The sequence below is a fragment of the Aegilops tauschii genome, chromosome 3 (assembly GCF_002575655.3).
Source record: "Aegilops tauschii subsp. strangulata cultivar AL8/78 chromosome 3, Aet v6.0, whole genome shotgun sequence".
Taxonomy (NCBI): Eukaryota; Viridiplantae; Streptophyta; class Magnoliopsida; order Poales; family Poaceae; genus Aegilops; species Aegilops tauschii.
The window spans coordinates 578,394,224-578,410,955 of NC_053037.3; positions in this window are offsets into that span (position 1 = coordinate 578,394,224).

A 16,732-nucleotide genomic window follows, 5' to 3' on the forward strand; every position below is an offset into this window, starting at 1 on the left:
GCAAAAATAGGCTGGAGTTCAAATAAGTTTAAAAAACATTGAAGTGCCCGTGTAACAGATGAGTTCTCGTCCGAAACCCTGATACTGCGAAAGAGATTGTCCAGTTTGTACACGAGGTGCGTCCAGTTTTCGCCGTGACCCTCTCTACTCTTTTGCACATGCTATGCGGGCGAAATGATGATACCATGCCAAGTTCCAACATTTTCAGAGTTCATTTTGTAGTGATTTTCAATTTCACCGTCATTTAGCTCCCTAAACAAATCGGTAAATGACTGAAAAACAGCAAATGATGTCAGAACGTGTTGGAAATTGATGACGTCGCTTTGAATGATGCATACTGAATGCAAAATTAGGCTGGAGTTCAAATAAGTTTAAAAAACATTGAAGTGCCGGTGTAACAGATGAGTTCTCGTCCGAAACCCTGATACTCCGAAAGAGATTGTCCAGTTTGTACACGAGGTGCGTCCAGTTTTCGCCGTGACCCTCTCTACTCTTTTGCACATGCTATGCGGGCGAAATGATGATACCATGCCAAGTTCCAACATTTTCAGAGTTCATTTTGTAGTGATTTTCAATTTCACCGTCATTTAGCTCCCTAAACAAATCGGTAAATGACTGAAAACAGCAAATGATGTCAGAACGTGTTGGAAATTGATGACGTCGCTTTGAATGATGCATACTGAACGCAAAAATAGGCTGGAGTTCAAATAAGTTTCAAAAACATTGAAGTGGCCGTGTAACAGATGAGTTCTCGTCCGAATCCCTGATACTCCGAAAGAGATTGTCCAGTTTGTGCACGAGGTGCGTCCAGTTTTCGCCGTGACCCTCCCTACTCTTTTGCACATGCTATGCGGGCGAAATGATGATACCATGCCAAGTTCCATCATTTTCAGAGTTCATTTTGTAGTGATTTTCAATTTCACCGTCATTTAGCTCCCTAAACAAATCGGTAAATGACTGAAAACAGCAAATGATGTCAGAACGTGTTGGAAATTGATGACGTCGCTTTGAATGATGCATACTGAACGCAAAAATAGGCTGGAGTTCAAATAAGTTTAAAAAACATTGAAGTGGCCGTGTAACAGATGAGTTCTCGTCCGAATCCCTGATACTCCGAAAGAGATTGTCCAGTTTGTGCACGAGGTGCGTCCAGTTTTCGCCGTGACCCTCCCTACTCTTTTGCACATGCTATGCGGGCGAAATGATGATACCATGCGAAGTTCCATCATTTTCAGAGTTCATTTTGTAGTGATTTTCAATTTCACCGTCATTTAGCTCCTTAAACAAATCGGTAAATGACTGAAAAACAGCAAATGATGTCAGAACGTGTTGGAAATTGATGACGTCGCTTTGAATGATGCATACTGAATGCAAAAATAGGCTGGAGTTAAAATAAGTTTAAAAAACATTGAAGTGCCGGTGTAACAGATGAGTTCTCGTCCGAAACCATGATACTGCGAAAGAGATTGTCCAGTTTGTACACGAGGTGCGTCCAGTTTTCGCCGTGACCCTCTCTACTCTTTTGCACATGCTATGCGGGCGAAATGATGATACCATGCCAAGTTCCATCATTTTCAGAGTTCTTTTTGTAGTGATTTTCAATTTCACCGTCATTTAGCTCCCTAAACAAATCGGTAAATGACTGAAAAACAGCAAATGATGTCAGAACGTGTTGGAAATTGATGACGTCGCTTTGAATGATGCATACTGAATGCAAAAATAGGCTGGAGTTCAAATAAGTTTAAAAAACATTGAAGTGCCCGTGTAACAGATGAGTTCTCGTCCGAAACCCTGATACTGCGAAAGAGATTGTCCAGTTTGTACACGAGGTGCGTCCAGTTTTCGCCGTGACCCTCTCTACTCTTTTGCACATGCTATGCGGGCGAAATGATGATACCATGCCAAGTTCCATCATTTTCAGAATTCATTTTGTAGTGATTTTCAATTTCACCGTCATTTAGCTCCCTAAACAAATCGGTAAATGACTGAAAACAGCAAATGATGTCAGAACGTGTTGGAAATTGATGACGTCGCTTTGAATGATGCATACTGAACGCAAAAATAGGCTGGAGTTCAAATAAGTTTAAAAAACATTGAAGTGCCCGTGTAACAGATGAGTTCTCGTCCGAAACCCTGATACTGCGAAAGAGATTGTCCATTTTGTACACGAGGTGCGTCCAGTTTTCGCCGTGATCCTCTCTACTATTTTGCGCATGCTATGCGGGCGAAATGATGATACCATGGCAAGTTCCAACATTTTCAGAGTTCATTTTGTAGTGATTTTCAATTTCACCATCATTTAGCTCCCTAAACAAATCGGTAAATGATTGAAAAATAGCAAATGATGTCAGAACGTGTTGGAAATTGATGATGTCACTTTGAATGATGCATACTGAACGCAAAAATAGGCTGGAGTTCAAATAAGTTTAAAAAACATTGAAGTGCCGGTGTAACAGATGAGTTCTCGTCCGAAACCATGATACTCCAAAAGAGATTGTCCAGTTTGTACACGAGGTGCGTCCAGTTTTCGCCGTGACCCTCTCTACTCTTTTCCACATGCTATGCGGGCGAAATGATGATACCATGCCAAGTTCCATCATTTTCAGAATTCATTTTGTAGTGATTTTCAATTTCACCGTCATTTAGCTCCCTAAACAAATCGGTAAATGACTGAAAAACAGCAAATGATGTCAGAACGTGTTGGAAATTGATGACGTCGCTTTGAATGATGCATACTGAACGCAAAATTAGGCTGGAGTTCAAATAAGTTTAAAAAACATTGAAGTGCCGGTGTAACAGATGAGTTCTCGTCCGAAACCCTGATACTCCGAAAGAGATTGTCCAGTTTGTACACGAGGTGCGTCCAGTTTTCGCCGTGACCCTCTCTACTCTTTTGCACATGCTATGCGGGCGAAATGATGATACCATGCCAAGTTCCAACATTTTCAGAGTTCATTTTGTAGTGATTTTCAATTTCACCGTCATTTAGCTCCCTAAACAAATCGGTAAATGACTGAAAACAGCAAATGATGTCAGAACGTGTTGGAAATTGATGACGTCGCTTTGAATGATGCATACTGAACGCAAAAATAGGCTGGAGTTCAAATAAGTTTAAAAAACATTGAAGTGGCCGTGTAACAGATGAGTTCTCGTCCGAATCCCTGATACTCCGAAAGAGATTGTCCAGTTTGTGCACGAGGTGCGTCCAGTTTTCGCCGTGACCCTCCCTACTCTTTTGCACATGCTATGCGGGCGAAATGATGATACCATGCCAAGTTCCATCATTTTCAGAGTTCATTTTGTAGTGATTTTGAATTTCACCGTCATTTAGCTCCCTAAACAAATCGGTAAATGACTGAAAACAGCAAATGATGTCAGAACGTGTTGGAAATTGATGACGTCGCTTTGAATGATGCATACTGAACGCAAAAATAGGCTGGAGTTCAAATAAGTTTAAAAAACATTGAAGTGGCCGTGTAACAGATGAGTTCTCGTCCGAATCCCTGATACTCCGAAAGAGATTGTCCAGTTTGTGCACGAGGTGCGTCCAGTTTTCGCCGTGACCCTCCCTACTCTTTTGCACATGCTATGCGGGCGAAATGATGATACCATGCCAAGTTCCATCATTTTCAGAGTTCATTTTGTAGTGATTTTCAATTTCACCGTCATTTAGCTCCTTAAACAAATCGGTAAATGACTGAAAAACAGCAAATGATGTCAGAACGTGTTGGAAATTGATGACGTCGCTTTGAATGATGCATACTGAATGCAAAAATAGGCTGGAGTTAAAAGAAGTTTAAAAAACATTGAAGTGCCGGTGTAACAGATGAGTTCTCGTCCGAAACCCTGATACTCCGAAAGAGATTGTCCAGTTTGTACACGAGGTGCGTCCAGTTTTCGCCGTGACCCTCTCTACTCTTTTGCACATGCTATGCGGGCGAAATGATGATACCATGCCAAGTTCCAACATTTTCAGAGTTCATTTTGTAGTGATTTTCAATTTCACCGTCATTTAGCTCCCTAAACAAATCGGTATATGACTGAAAAACAGCAAATGATGTCAGAACGTGTTGGAAATTGATGACGTCGCTTTGAATGATGCATACTGAACGCAAAAAGAGGCTGGAGTTCAAATAAGTTTAAAAAACATTGAAGTGCCCGTGTAACAGATGAGTTCTCGTCCGAAACCCTGATACTCCGAAAGAGATTGTCCATTTTGTACACGAGGTGCGTCCAGTTTTCGCCGTGACCCTCTCTACTCTTTTGCACATGCTATGCGGGCGAAATGATGATACCATGCCAAGTTCCATCATTTTCAGAGTTCATTTTGTAGTGATTTTCAATTTCACCGTCGTTTAGCTCCCTAAACAAATCTGTAAATGAATGAAAAACAGCAAATGATGTCAGAACGTGTTGGAAATTGATGACGTCGCTTTGAATGATGCATACTGAACGCAAAAATAGGCTGGAGTTCAAATAAGTTTAAAAAACATTGAAGTGGCCGTGTAACAGATGAGTTCTCGTCCGAATCCCTGATACTCCGAAAGAGATTGTCCAGTTTGTACACGAGGTGCGTCCAGTTTTCGCCGTGACCCTCCCTACTCTTTTGCACATGCTATGCGGGCGAAATGATGATACCATGCCAAGTTCCATCATTTTCAGAGTTCATTTTGTAGTGATTTTCAATTTCACCGTCATTTAGCTCCTTAAACAAATCGGTAAATGACTGAAAAACAGCAAATGATGTCAGAACGTGTTGGAAATTGATGACGTCGCTTTGAATGATGCATACTGAATGCAAAAATAGGCTGGAGTTAAAAGAAGTTTAAAAAACATTGAAGTGCCGGTGTAACAGATGAGTTCTCGTCCGAAACCCTGATACTCCGAAAGAGATTGTCCAGTTTGTACACGAGGTGCGTTCAGTTTTCGCCGTGACCCTCTCTACTCTTTTGCACATGCTATGCGGGCGAAATGATGATACCATGCCATGTTCCAACATTTTCATAGTTCATTTTGTAGTGATTTTCAATTTCACCGTCATTTAGCTCCCTAAACAAATCGGTAAATGACTGAAAAACAGCAAATGATGTCAGAACGTGTTGGAAATTGATGACGTCGCTTTGAATGATGCATACTGAATGCAAAAAGAGGCTGGAGTTCAAATAAGTTTAAAAAAACATTAAAGTGCCCGTGTAACAGATGAGTTCCCGTCCGAATCCCTGATACTCCGAAAGAGATTGTCCAGTTTGTACACGAGGTGCGTCCAGTTTTCGCCGTGACCCTCCCTACTCTTTTGCACATGCTATGCGGGCGAAATGATGATACCATGCCATGTTCCAACATTTTCATAGTTCATTTTGTAGTGATTTTCAATTTCACCGTCATTTAGCTCCCTAAACAAATCGGTAAATGACTGAAAAACAGCAAATGATGTCAGAACGTGTTGGAAATTGATGACGTCGCTTTGAATGATGCATACTGAACGCAAAAATAGGCTGGAGTTCAAATAAGTTTAAAAAACATTGAAGTGCCCGTGTAACGGATGAGTTCTCGTCCCAAACCCTGATACTCCGAAAGAGATTGTCCAGTTTGTACACGAGGTGCGTCCAGTTTTCGCCGTGACCCTCTCTACTCTTTTGCACATGCTATGCGGGCGAAATGATGATACCATGCCAAGTTCCATCATTTTCAGAGTTCTTTTTGTAGTGATTTTCAATTTCACCGTCATTTAGCTCCCTAAACAAATCGGTAAATGACTGAAAAACAGCAAATGATGTCAGAACGTGTTGGAAATTGATGACGTCGCTTTGAATGATGCATACTGAACGCAAAAAGAGGCTGGAGTTCAAATAAGTTTAAAAAACATTGAAGTGCCCGTGTAACAGATGAGTTCTCGTCCGAAACCCTGATACTCCGAAAGAGATTGTCCATTTTGTACACGAGGTGCGTCCAGTTTTCGCCGTGACCCTCTCTACTCTTTTGCTCATGCTATGCGGGCGAAATGATGATACCATGCCAAGTTCCATCATTTTCAGAGTTTATTTTGTAGTGATTTTCAATTTCACCGTCATTTAGCTCCCTAAACAAATCTGTAAATGACTGAAAAACAGCAAATGATGTCAGAACGTGTTGGAAATTGATGACGTCGCTTTGAATGATGCATACTGAACGCAAAAATAGGCTGGAGTTCAAATAAGTTTAAAAAACATTGAAGTGGCCGTGTAACAGATGAGTTCTCGTCCGAATCCCTGATACTCCGAAAGAGATTGTCCAGTTTGTACACGAGGTGCGTCCAGTTTTCGCCGTGACCCTCCCTACTCTTTTGCACATGCTATGCGGGCGAAATGATGATACCATGCCAAGTTCCATCATTTTCAGAGTTCATTTTGTAGTGATTTTCAATTTCACCGTCATTTAGCTCCTTAAACAAATCGGTAAATGACTGAAAAACAGCAAATGATGTCAGAACGTGTTGGAAATTGATGACGTCGCTTTGAATGATGCATACTGAACGCAAAAATAGGCTGGAGTTAAAAGAAGTTTAAAAAACATTGAAGTGCCGGTGTAACAGATGAGTTCTCGTCCGAAACCCTGATACTCCGAAAGAGATTGTCCAGTTTGTACACGAGGTGCGTCCAGTTTTCGCCGTGACCCTCTCTACTCTTTTGCACATGCTATGCGGGCGAAATGATGATACCATGCCAAGTTCCATTATTTTCAGAGTTCTTTTTGTAGTGATTTTCAATTTCACCGTCATTTAGCTCCCTAAACAAATCGGTAAATGACTGAAAAACAGCAAATGATGTCAGAACGTGTTGGAAATTGATGACGTCGCTTTGAATGATGCATACTGAACACAAAAAGAGGCTGCAGTTCAAATAAGTTTAAAAAACATTGAAGTGCCCGTGTAACAGATGAGTTCTCGTCCGAAACCCTGATACTCCGAAAGAGATTGTCCATTTTGTACACGAGGTGTGTCCAGTTTTCGCCGTGACCCTCTCTACTCTTTTGCACATGCTATGCGGGCGAAATGATGATACCATGCCAAGTTCCATCATTTTCAGAGTTCATTTTGTAGTGATTTTCAATTTCACCGTCATTTAGCTCCCTAAACAAATCTGTAAATGACTGAAAAACAGCAAATGATGTCAGAACGTGTTGGAAATTGGTGACGTCGCTTTGAATGATGCATACTGAACGCAAAAATAGGCTGGAGTTCAAATAAGTTTAAAAAACATTGAAGTGGCCTTGTAACAGATGAGTTCTCGTCCGAATCCCTGATACTCCGAAAGAGATTGTCCAGTTTGTACACGAGGTGCGTCCAGTTTTCGCCGTGACCCTCCCTACTCTTTTGCACATGCTATGCGGGCGAAATGATGATACCATGCCAAGTTCCATCATTTTCAGAGTTCATTTTGTAGTGATTTTCAATTTCACCGTCATTTAGCTCCTTAAACAAATCGGTAAATGACTGAAAAACAGCAAATGATGTCAGAACGTGTTGGAAATTGATGACGTCGCTTTGAATGATGCATACTGAACGCAAAAATAGGCTGGAGTTAAAAGAAGTTTAAAAAACATTGAAGTGCCGGTGTAACAGATGAGTTCTCGTCCGAAACCCTGATACTCCGAAAGAGATTGTCCAGTTTGTACACGAGGTGCGTCCAGTTTTCGCCGTGACCCTCTCTACTCTTTTGCACATGCTATGCGGGCGAAATGATGATACCATGCCAAGTTCCATCATTTTCAGAGTTCTTTTTGTAGTGATTTTCAATTTCACCGTCATTTAGCTCCCTAAACAAATCGGTAAATGACTGAAAAACAGCAAATGATGTCAGAACGTGTTGGAAATTGATGACGTCGCTTTGAATGATGCATACTGAACGCAAAAAGAGGCTGGAGTTCAAATAAGTTTAAAAAACATTGAAGTGCCCATGTAACAGATGAGTTCTCGTCCGAAACCCTGATACTCCGAAAGAGATTGTCCATTTTGTACACGAGGTGCGTCCAGTTTTCGCCGTGACCCTCTCTACTCTTTTGCACATGCTATGCGGGCGAAATGATGATACCATACCAAGTTCCATCATTTTCAGAGTTCATTTTGTAGTGATTTTCAATTTCACCGTCATTTAGCTCCCTAAACAAATCGGTAAATGACTGAAAAACAGCAAATGATGTCAGAACGTGTTGGAAATTGATGACGTCGCTTTGAATGATGCATACTGAACGCAAAAATAGGCTGGAGTTCAAATAAGTTTAAAAAACATTGAAGTGGCCGTGTAACAGATGAGTTCTCGTCCGAATCCCTGATACTCCGAAAGAGATTGTCCAGTTTGTACACGAGGTGCGTCCAGTTTTCGCCGTGACCCTCCCTACTCTATTGCACATGCTATGCGAGCGAAATGATGATACCATGCCAAGTTCCATCATTTTCAGAGTTCATTTTGTAGTGATTTTCAATTTCACCGTCATTTAGCTCCTTAAACAAATCGGTAAATGACTGAAAAACAGCAAATGATGTCAGAACGTGTTGGAAATTGATGACGTCGCTTTGAATGATGCATACTGAACGCAAAAATAGGCTGGAGTTAAAAGAAGTTTAAAAAACATTGAAGTGCCGGTGTAACAGATGAGTTCTCGTCCGAAACCCTGATACTCCGAAAGAGATTGTCCAGTTTGTACACGAGGTGCGTCCAGTTTTCGCCGTGACCCTCTCTACTCTTTTGCACATGCTATGCGGGCGAAATGATGATACCATGCCATGTTCCAACATTTTCAGAGTTCATTTTGTAGTGATTTTCAATTTCACCGTCATTTAGCTCCCTAAACAAATCGGTAAATGACTGAAAAACAGCAAATGATGTCAGAACGTGTTGGAAATTGATGACGTCGCTTTGAATGATGCATACTGAACACAAAAAGAGGCTGGAGTTCAAATAAGTTTAAAAAAACATTAAAGTGCCCGTGTAACAGATGAGTTCCCGTCCGAATCCCTGATACTCCGAAAGAGATTGTCCAGTTTGTACACGAGGTGCGTCCAGTTTTCGCCGTGACCCTCCCTACTCTTTTGCACATGCTATGCGGGCGAAATGATGATACCATGCCAAGTTCCATCATTTTCAGAGTTCATTTTGTAGTGATTTTCAATTTCACCGTCATTTAGCTCCCTAAACAAATCGGTAAATGACTGAAAAACAGCAAATGATGTCAGAACGTGTTGGAAATTGATGACGTCGGTTTGAATGATGCATACTGAACGCAAAAATAGGCTGGAGTTCAAATAAGTTTAAAAAACATTGAAGTGCCCGTGTAACGGATGAGTTCTCGTCCGAAACCCTGATACTCCGAAAGAGATTGTCCAGTTTGTACACGAGGTGCGTCCAGTTTTCGCCGTGACCCTCTCTACTCTTTTGCACATGCTATGCGGGCGAAATGATGATACCATTCCAAGTTCCAACATTTTCAGAGTTCATTTTGTAGTGATTTTCAAGATCACCGTCATTTAGCTCCCTAAACAAATCGGTAAATGACTGAAAAACAGCAAATGATGTCAGAACGTGTTGGAAATTGATGACGTCGCTTTGAATGATGCATACTGAACGCAAAAATAGGCTGGAGTTCAAATAAGTTTAAAAAACATTGAAGTGGCCGTGTAACAGATGAGTTCTCGTCCGAATCCCTGATACTCCGAAAGAGATTGTCCAGTTTGTACACGAGGTGCGTCCAGTTTTCGCCGTGACCCTCCCTACTCTTTTGCACATGCTATGCGGGTGAAATGATGATACCATGCCAAGTTCCATCATTTTCAGAGTTCATTTTGTAGTGATTTTCAATTTCACCGTCATTTAGCTCCCTAAACAAATCGGTAAATGACTGAAAAACAGCGAATGATGTCAGAACATGTTGGAAATTGATGACGTCGCTTTGAATGATGCATACTGAACGCAAAAAGAGGCTGGAGTTCAAATAAGTTTAAAAAACATTGAAGTGCCCGTGTAACAGATGAGTTCTCGTCCGAAACCCTGATACTCCGAAAGAGATTGTCCATTTTGTACACGAGGTGCGTCCAGTTTTCGCCGTGACCCTCTCTACTCTTTTGCACATGCTATGCGGGCGAAATGATGATACCGTGCCAAGTTCCATCATTTTCAGAGTTCATTTTGTAGTGATTTTCAATTTCACCGTCATTTAGCTCCCTAAACAAATCTGTAAATGACTGAAAAACAGCAAATGATGTCAGAACGTGTTGGAAATTGATGACGTCGCTTTGAATGATGCATACTGAACGCAAAAATAGGCTGGAGTTCAAATAAGTTTAAGAAACATTGAAGTGGCCGTGTAACAGATGAGTTCTCGTCCGAATCCCTGATACTCCGAAAGAGATTGTCCAGTTTGTACACGAGGTGTGTCCAGTTTTCGCCGTGACCCTCCCTACTCTTTTGCACATGCTATGCGGGCGAAATGATGATACCATGCCAAGTTCCATCATTTTCAGAGTTCATTTTGTAGTGATTTTCAATTTCACCGTCATTTAGCTCCTTAAACAAATCGGTAAATGACTGAAAAACAGCAAATGATGTCAGAACGTGTTGGAAATTGATGACGTCGCTTTGAATGATGCATACTGAATGCAAAAATAGGTTGGAGTGAAAAGAAGTTTAAAAAACATTGAAGTGCCGGTGTAACAGATGAGTTCTCGTCCGAAACCCTGATACTCCGAAAGAGATTGTCCAGTTTGTACACGAGGTGCGTCCAGTTTTCGCCGTGACCCTCTCTACTCTTTTGCACATGCTATGCGGGCGAAATGATGATACCATGCCAAGTTCCAACATTTTCAGAGTTCATTTTGTAGTGATTTTCAATTTCACCGTCATTTAGCTCCCTAAACAAATCGGTAAATGACTGAAAAACAGCAAATGATGTCAGAACGCGTTGGAAATTGATGATGTCGTTTTGAATGATGCATACTGAACGCAAAAAGAGGCTGGAGTTCAAATAAGTTTAAAAAACATTAAAGTGCCCGTGTAACAGATGAGTTCCCGTCCGAATCCCTGATACTCCGAAAGAGATTGTCCAGTTTGTACACGAGGTGCGTCCAGTTTTCGCCGTGACCCTCCCTACTCTTTTGCACATGCTATGCGGGCGAAATGATGATACCATGCCAAGTTCCATCATTTTCAGAGTCCATTTTGTAGTGATTTTCAATTTCACCGTCATTTAGCTCCCTAAACAAATCGGTAAATGACTGAAAAACAGCAAATGATGTCAGAACGTGTTGGAAATTGATGACGTCGCTTTGAATGATGCATACTGAACGCAAAAATAGGCTGGAGTTCAAATAAGTTTAAAAAACATTGAAGTGCCCGTGTAACAGATGAGTTCTCGTCCGAAACCCTGATACTCCGAAAGAGATTGTCCAGTTTGTACACGAGGTGCGTCCAGTTTTCGCCGTGACCCTCTCTACTCTTTTGCACATGCTATGCGGGCGAAATGATGATACCATGCCAAGTTCCAACATTTTCAGAGTTCATTTTGTAGTGATTTTCAATTTCACCGTCATTTAGCTCCCTAAACAAATCGGTAAATGACTGAAAAACAGCAAATGATGTCAGAACGTGTTGGAAATTGATGACGTCGCTTTGAATGATGCATACTGAACCCAAAAATAGGCTGGAGTTCAAAGAAGTTTAAAAAACATTGAAGTGCCGGTGTAACAGATGAGTTCTCGTCCGAAACCCTGATACTCCGAAAGAGATTGTCCAGTTAGTACACGAGGTGCGTCCAGTTTTCGCCGTGACCCTCTCTACTCTTTTGCACATGCTATGCGGGCGAAATGATGATACCATGCCAAGTTCCAACATTTTCAGAGTTCATTTTGTAGTGATTTTCAATTTCACCGTCATTTAGCTCCCTAAACAAATCGGTAAATGACTGAAAAACAGCAAATTATGTCAGAACATGTTGGAAATTGATGACGTTGCTCTGAATGATGCATACAGAACGCAAAAATAGGCTGGAGTTCAAATAAGTTTAAAAACATTGAAGTGCCCGTGTAACAGATGAGTTCTCGTCCAAATCCCTGATACTCCGAAAGAGATTGTCCAGTTTGTACACGAGGTGCGTCCAGTTTTCGCCGTGACCCTCTCTACTCTTTTGCACATGCTATGCGGGCGAAATGATGATACCATGCCAAGTTCCATCATTTTCAGAGTTCATTTTGTAGTGATTTTCAATTTCACCGTCATTTAGCTCCCTAAACAAATCGGTAAATGACTGAAAAACAGCAAATGATGTCAGAACGTGTTGGAAATTGATAACGTCGCTTTGAATGATGCATACTGAACGCAAAAATAGCCTGGAGTTCAAATAAGTTTAAAAAACATTGAAGTGCCCGTGTAACAGATGAGTTCTCATCGGAAACCCTGATACTCCGAACGAGATTGTCCAGTTTGTACACGAGGTGCGTCCAGTTTTCGCCGTGACCCTCTCTACTCTTTTGCACATGCTATGCGGGCGAAATGATGATACCATTCCAAGTTCCAACATTTTCAGAGTTCATTTTGTAGTGATTTTCAAGATCACCGTCATTTAGCTCCCTAAACAAATCGGTAAATGACTGAAAAACAGCAAATGATGTCAGAACGTGTTGGAAATTGATGACGTCGCTTTGAATGATGCATACTGAACGCAAAAATAGGCTGGAGTTCAAATAAGTTTAAAAAACATTGAAGTGGCCGTGTAACAGATGAGTTCTCGTCCGAATCCCTGATACTCCGAAAGAGATTGTCCAGTTTGTACACGAGGTGCGTCCAGTTTTCGCCGTGACTCTCCCTACTCTTTTGCACATGCTATGCGGGCGAAATGATGATACCATGCCAAGTTCCAACATTTTCAGAGTTCATTTTGTAGTGATTTTCAATTTCACCGTCATTTAGCTCCCTAAACAAATCGGTAAATGACTGAAAAACAGCGAATGATGTCAGAACATGTTGGAAATTGATGACGTCGCTTTGAATGATGCATACTGAACGCAAAAAGAGGCTGGAGTTCAAATAAGTTTAAAAAACATTGAAGTGCCCGTGTAACAGATGAGTTCTCGTCCGAAACCCTGATACTCCGAAAGAGATTGTCCATTTTGTACACGAGGTGCGTCCAGTTTTCGCCGTGACCCTCTCTACTCTTTTGCACATGCTATGCGGGCGAAATGATGATACCGTGCCAAGTTCCATCATTTTCAGAGTTCATTTTGTAGTGATTTTCAATTTCACCGTCATTTAGCTCCCTAAACAAATCTGTAAATGACTGAAAAACAGCAAATGATGTCAGAACGTGTTGGAAATTGATGACGTCGCTTTGAATGATGCATACTGAACGCAAAAATAGGCTGGAGTTCAAATAAGTTTAAGAAACATTGAAGTGGCCGTGTAACAGATGAGTTCTCGTCCGAATCCCTGATACTCCGAAAGAGATTGTCCAGTTTGTACACGAGGTGTGTCCAGTTTTCGCCGTGACCCTCCCTACTCTTTTGCACATGCTATGCGGGCGAAATGATGATACCATGCCAAGTTCCATCATTTTCAGAGTTCATTTTGTAGTGATTTTCAATTTCACCGTCATTTAGCTCCTTAAACAAATCGGTAAATGACTGAAAAACAGCAAATGATGTCAGAACGTGTTGGAAATTGATGACGTCGCTTTGAATGATGCATACTGAATGCAAAAATAGGTTGGAGTGAAAAGAAGTTTAAAAAACATTGAAGTGCCGGTGTAACAGATGAGTTCTCGTCCGAAACCCTGATACTCCGAAAGAGATTGTCCAGTTTGTACACGAGGTGCGTCCAGTTTTCGCCGTGACCCTCTCTACTCTTTTGCACATGCTATGCGGGCGAAATGATGATACCATGCCAAGTTCCAACATTTTCAGAGTTCATTTTGTAGTGATTTTCAATTTCACCGTCATTTAGCTCCCTAAACAAATCGGTAAATGACTGAAAAACAGCAAATGATGTCAGAACGCGTTGGAAATTGATGATGTCGTTTTGAATGATGCATACTGAACGCAAAAAGAGGCTGGAGTTCAAATAAGTTTAAAAAACATTAAAGTGCCCGTGTAACAGATGAGTTCCCGTCCGAATCCCTGATACTCCGAAAGAGATTGTCCAGTTTGTACACGAGGTGCGTCCAGTTTTCGCCGTGACCCTCCCTACTCTTTTGCACATGCTATGCGGGCGAAATGATGATACCATGCCAAGTTCCATCATTTTCAGAGTCCATTTTGTAGTGATTTTCAATTTCACCGTCATTTAGCTCCCTAAACAAATCGGTAAATGACTGAAAAACAGCAAATGATGTCAGAACGTGTTGGAAATTGATGACGTCGCTTTGAATGATGCATACTGAACGCAAAAATAGGCTGGAGTTCAAATAAGTTTAAAAAACATTGAAGTGCCCGTGTAACAGATGAGTTCTCGTCCGAAACCCTGATACTCCGAAAGAGATTGTCCAGTTTGTACACGAGGTGCGTCCAGTTTTCGCCGTGACCCTCTCTACTCTTTTGCACATGCTATGCGGGCGAAATGATGATACCATGCCAAGTTCCAACATTTTCAGAGTTCATTTTGTAGTGATTTTCAATTTCACCGTCATTTAGCTCCCTAAACAAATCGGTAAATGACTGAAAAACAGCAAATGATGTCAGAACGTGTTGGAAATTGATGACGTCGCTTTGAATGATGCATACTGAACCCAAAAATAGGCTGGAGTTCAAAGAAGTTTAAAAAACATTGAAGTGCCGGTGTAACAGATGAGTTCTCGTCCGAAACCCTGATACTCCGAAAGAGATTGTCCAGTTAGTACACGAGGTGCGTCCAGTTTTCGCCGTGACCCTCTCTACTCTTTTGCACATGCTATGCGGGCGAAATGATGATACCATGCCAAGTTCCAACATTTTCAGAGTTCATTTTGTAGTGATTTTCAATTTCACCGTCATTTAGCTCCCTAAACAAATCGGTAAATGACTGAAAAACAGCAAATTATGTCAGAACATGTTGGAAATTGATGACGTTGCTCTGAATGATGCATACAGAACGCAAAAATAGGCTGGAGTTCAAATAAGTTTAAAAACATTGAAGTGCCCGTGTAACAGATGAGTTCTCGTCCAAATCCCTGATACTCCGAAAGAGATTGTCCAGTTTGTACACGAGGTGCGTCCAGTTTTCGCCGTGACCCTCTCTACTCTTTTGCACATGCTATGCGGGCGAAATGATGATACCATGCCAAGTTCCATCATTTTCAGAGTTCATTTTGTAGTGATTTTCAATTTCACCGTCATTTAGCTCCCTAAACAAATCGGTAAATGACTGAAAAACAGCAAATGATGTCAGAACGTGTTGGAAATTGATAACGTCGCTTTGAATGATGCATACTGAACGCAAAAATAGCCTGGAGTTCAAATAAGTTTAAAAAACATTGAAGTGCCCGTGTAACAGATGAGTTCTCGTCGGAAACCCTGATACTCCGAACGAGATTGTCCAGTTTGTACACGAGGTGCGTCCAGTTTTCGCCGTGACCCTCTCTACTCTTTTGCACATGCTATGCGGGCGAAATGATGATACCATTCCAAGTTCCAACATTTTCAGAGTTCATTTTGTAGTGATTTTCAAGATCACCGTCATTTAGCTCCCTAAACAAATCGGTAAATGACTGAAAAACAGCAAATGATGTCAGAACGTGTTGGAAATTGATGACGTCGCTTTGAATGATGCATACTGAACGCAAAAATAGGCTGGAGTTCAAATAAGTTTAAAAAACATTGAAGTGGCCGTGTAACAGATGAGTTCTCGTCCGAATCCCTGATACTTCGAAAGAGATTGTCCAGTTTGTACACGAGGTGCGTCCAGTTTTCGCCGTGACTCTCCCTACTCTTTTGCACATGCTATGCGGGCGAAATGATGATACCATGCCAAGTTCCATCATTTTCAGAGTTCATTTTGTAGTGATTTTCAATTTCACCGTCATTTAGCTCCTTAAACAAATCGGTAAATGACTGAAAAACAGCAAATGATGTCAGAACGTGTTGGAAATTGATGACGTCGCTTTGAATGATGCATACTAAACGCAAAAATAGGCTGGAGTTAAAAGAAGTTTAAAAAACATTGAAGTGCCGGTGTAACAGATGAGTTCTCGTCCGAAACCCTGATACTCCGAAAGAGATTGTCCAGTTTGTACACGAGGTGCGTCCAGTTTTCGCCGTGACCCTCTCTACTCTTTTGCACATGCTATGCGGGCGAAATGATGATACCATGCCAAGTTCCAACATTTTCAGAGTTCATTTTGTAGTGATTTTCAATTTCACCGTCATTTAGCTCCCTAAACAAATCGGTAAATGACTGAAAAATAGCAAATGATGTCAGAACGCGTTGGAAATTGATGACGTCGTTTTGAATGATGCATACTGAACGCAAAAAGAGGATGGAGTTCAAATAAGTTTAAAAAACATTAAAGTGCCCGTGTAACAGATGAGTTCCCGTCCGAATCCCTGATACTCCGAAAGAGATTGTCCAGTTTGTACACGAGGTGCGTCCAGTTTTCGCCGTGACCCTCCCTACTCTTTTGCACATGCTATGCGGGCGAAATGATGATACCATGCCAAGTTCCATCATTTTCAGAGTTCATTTTGTAGTGATTTTCAATTTCACCGTCATTTAGCTCCCTAAACAAATCGGTAAATGAC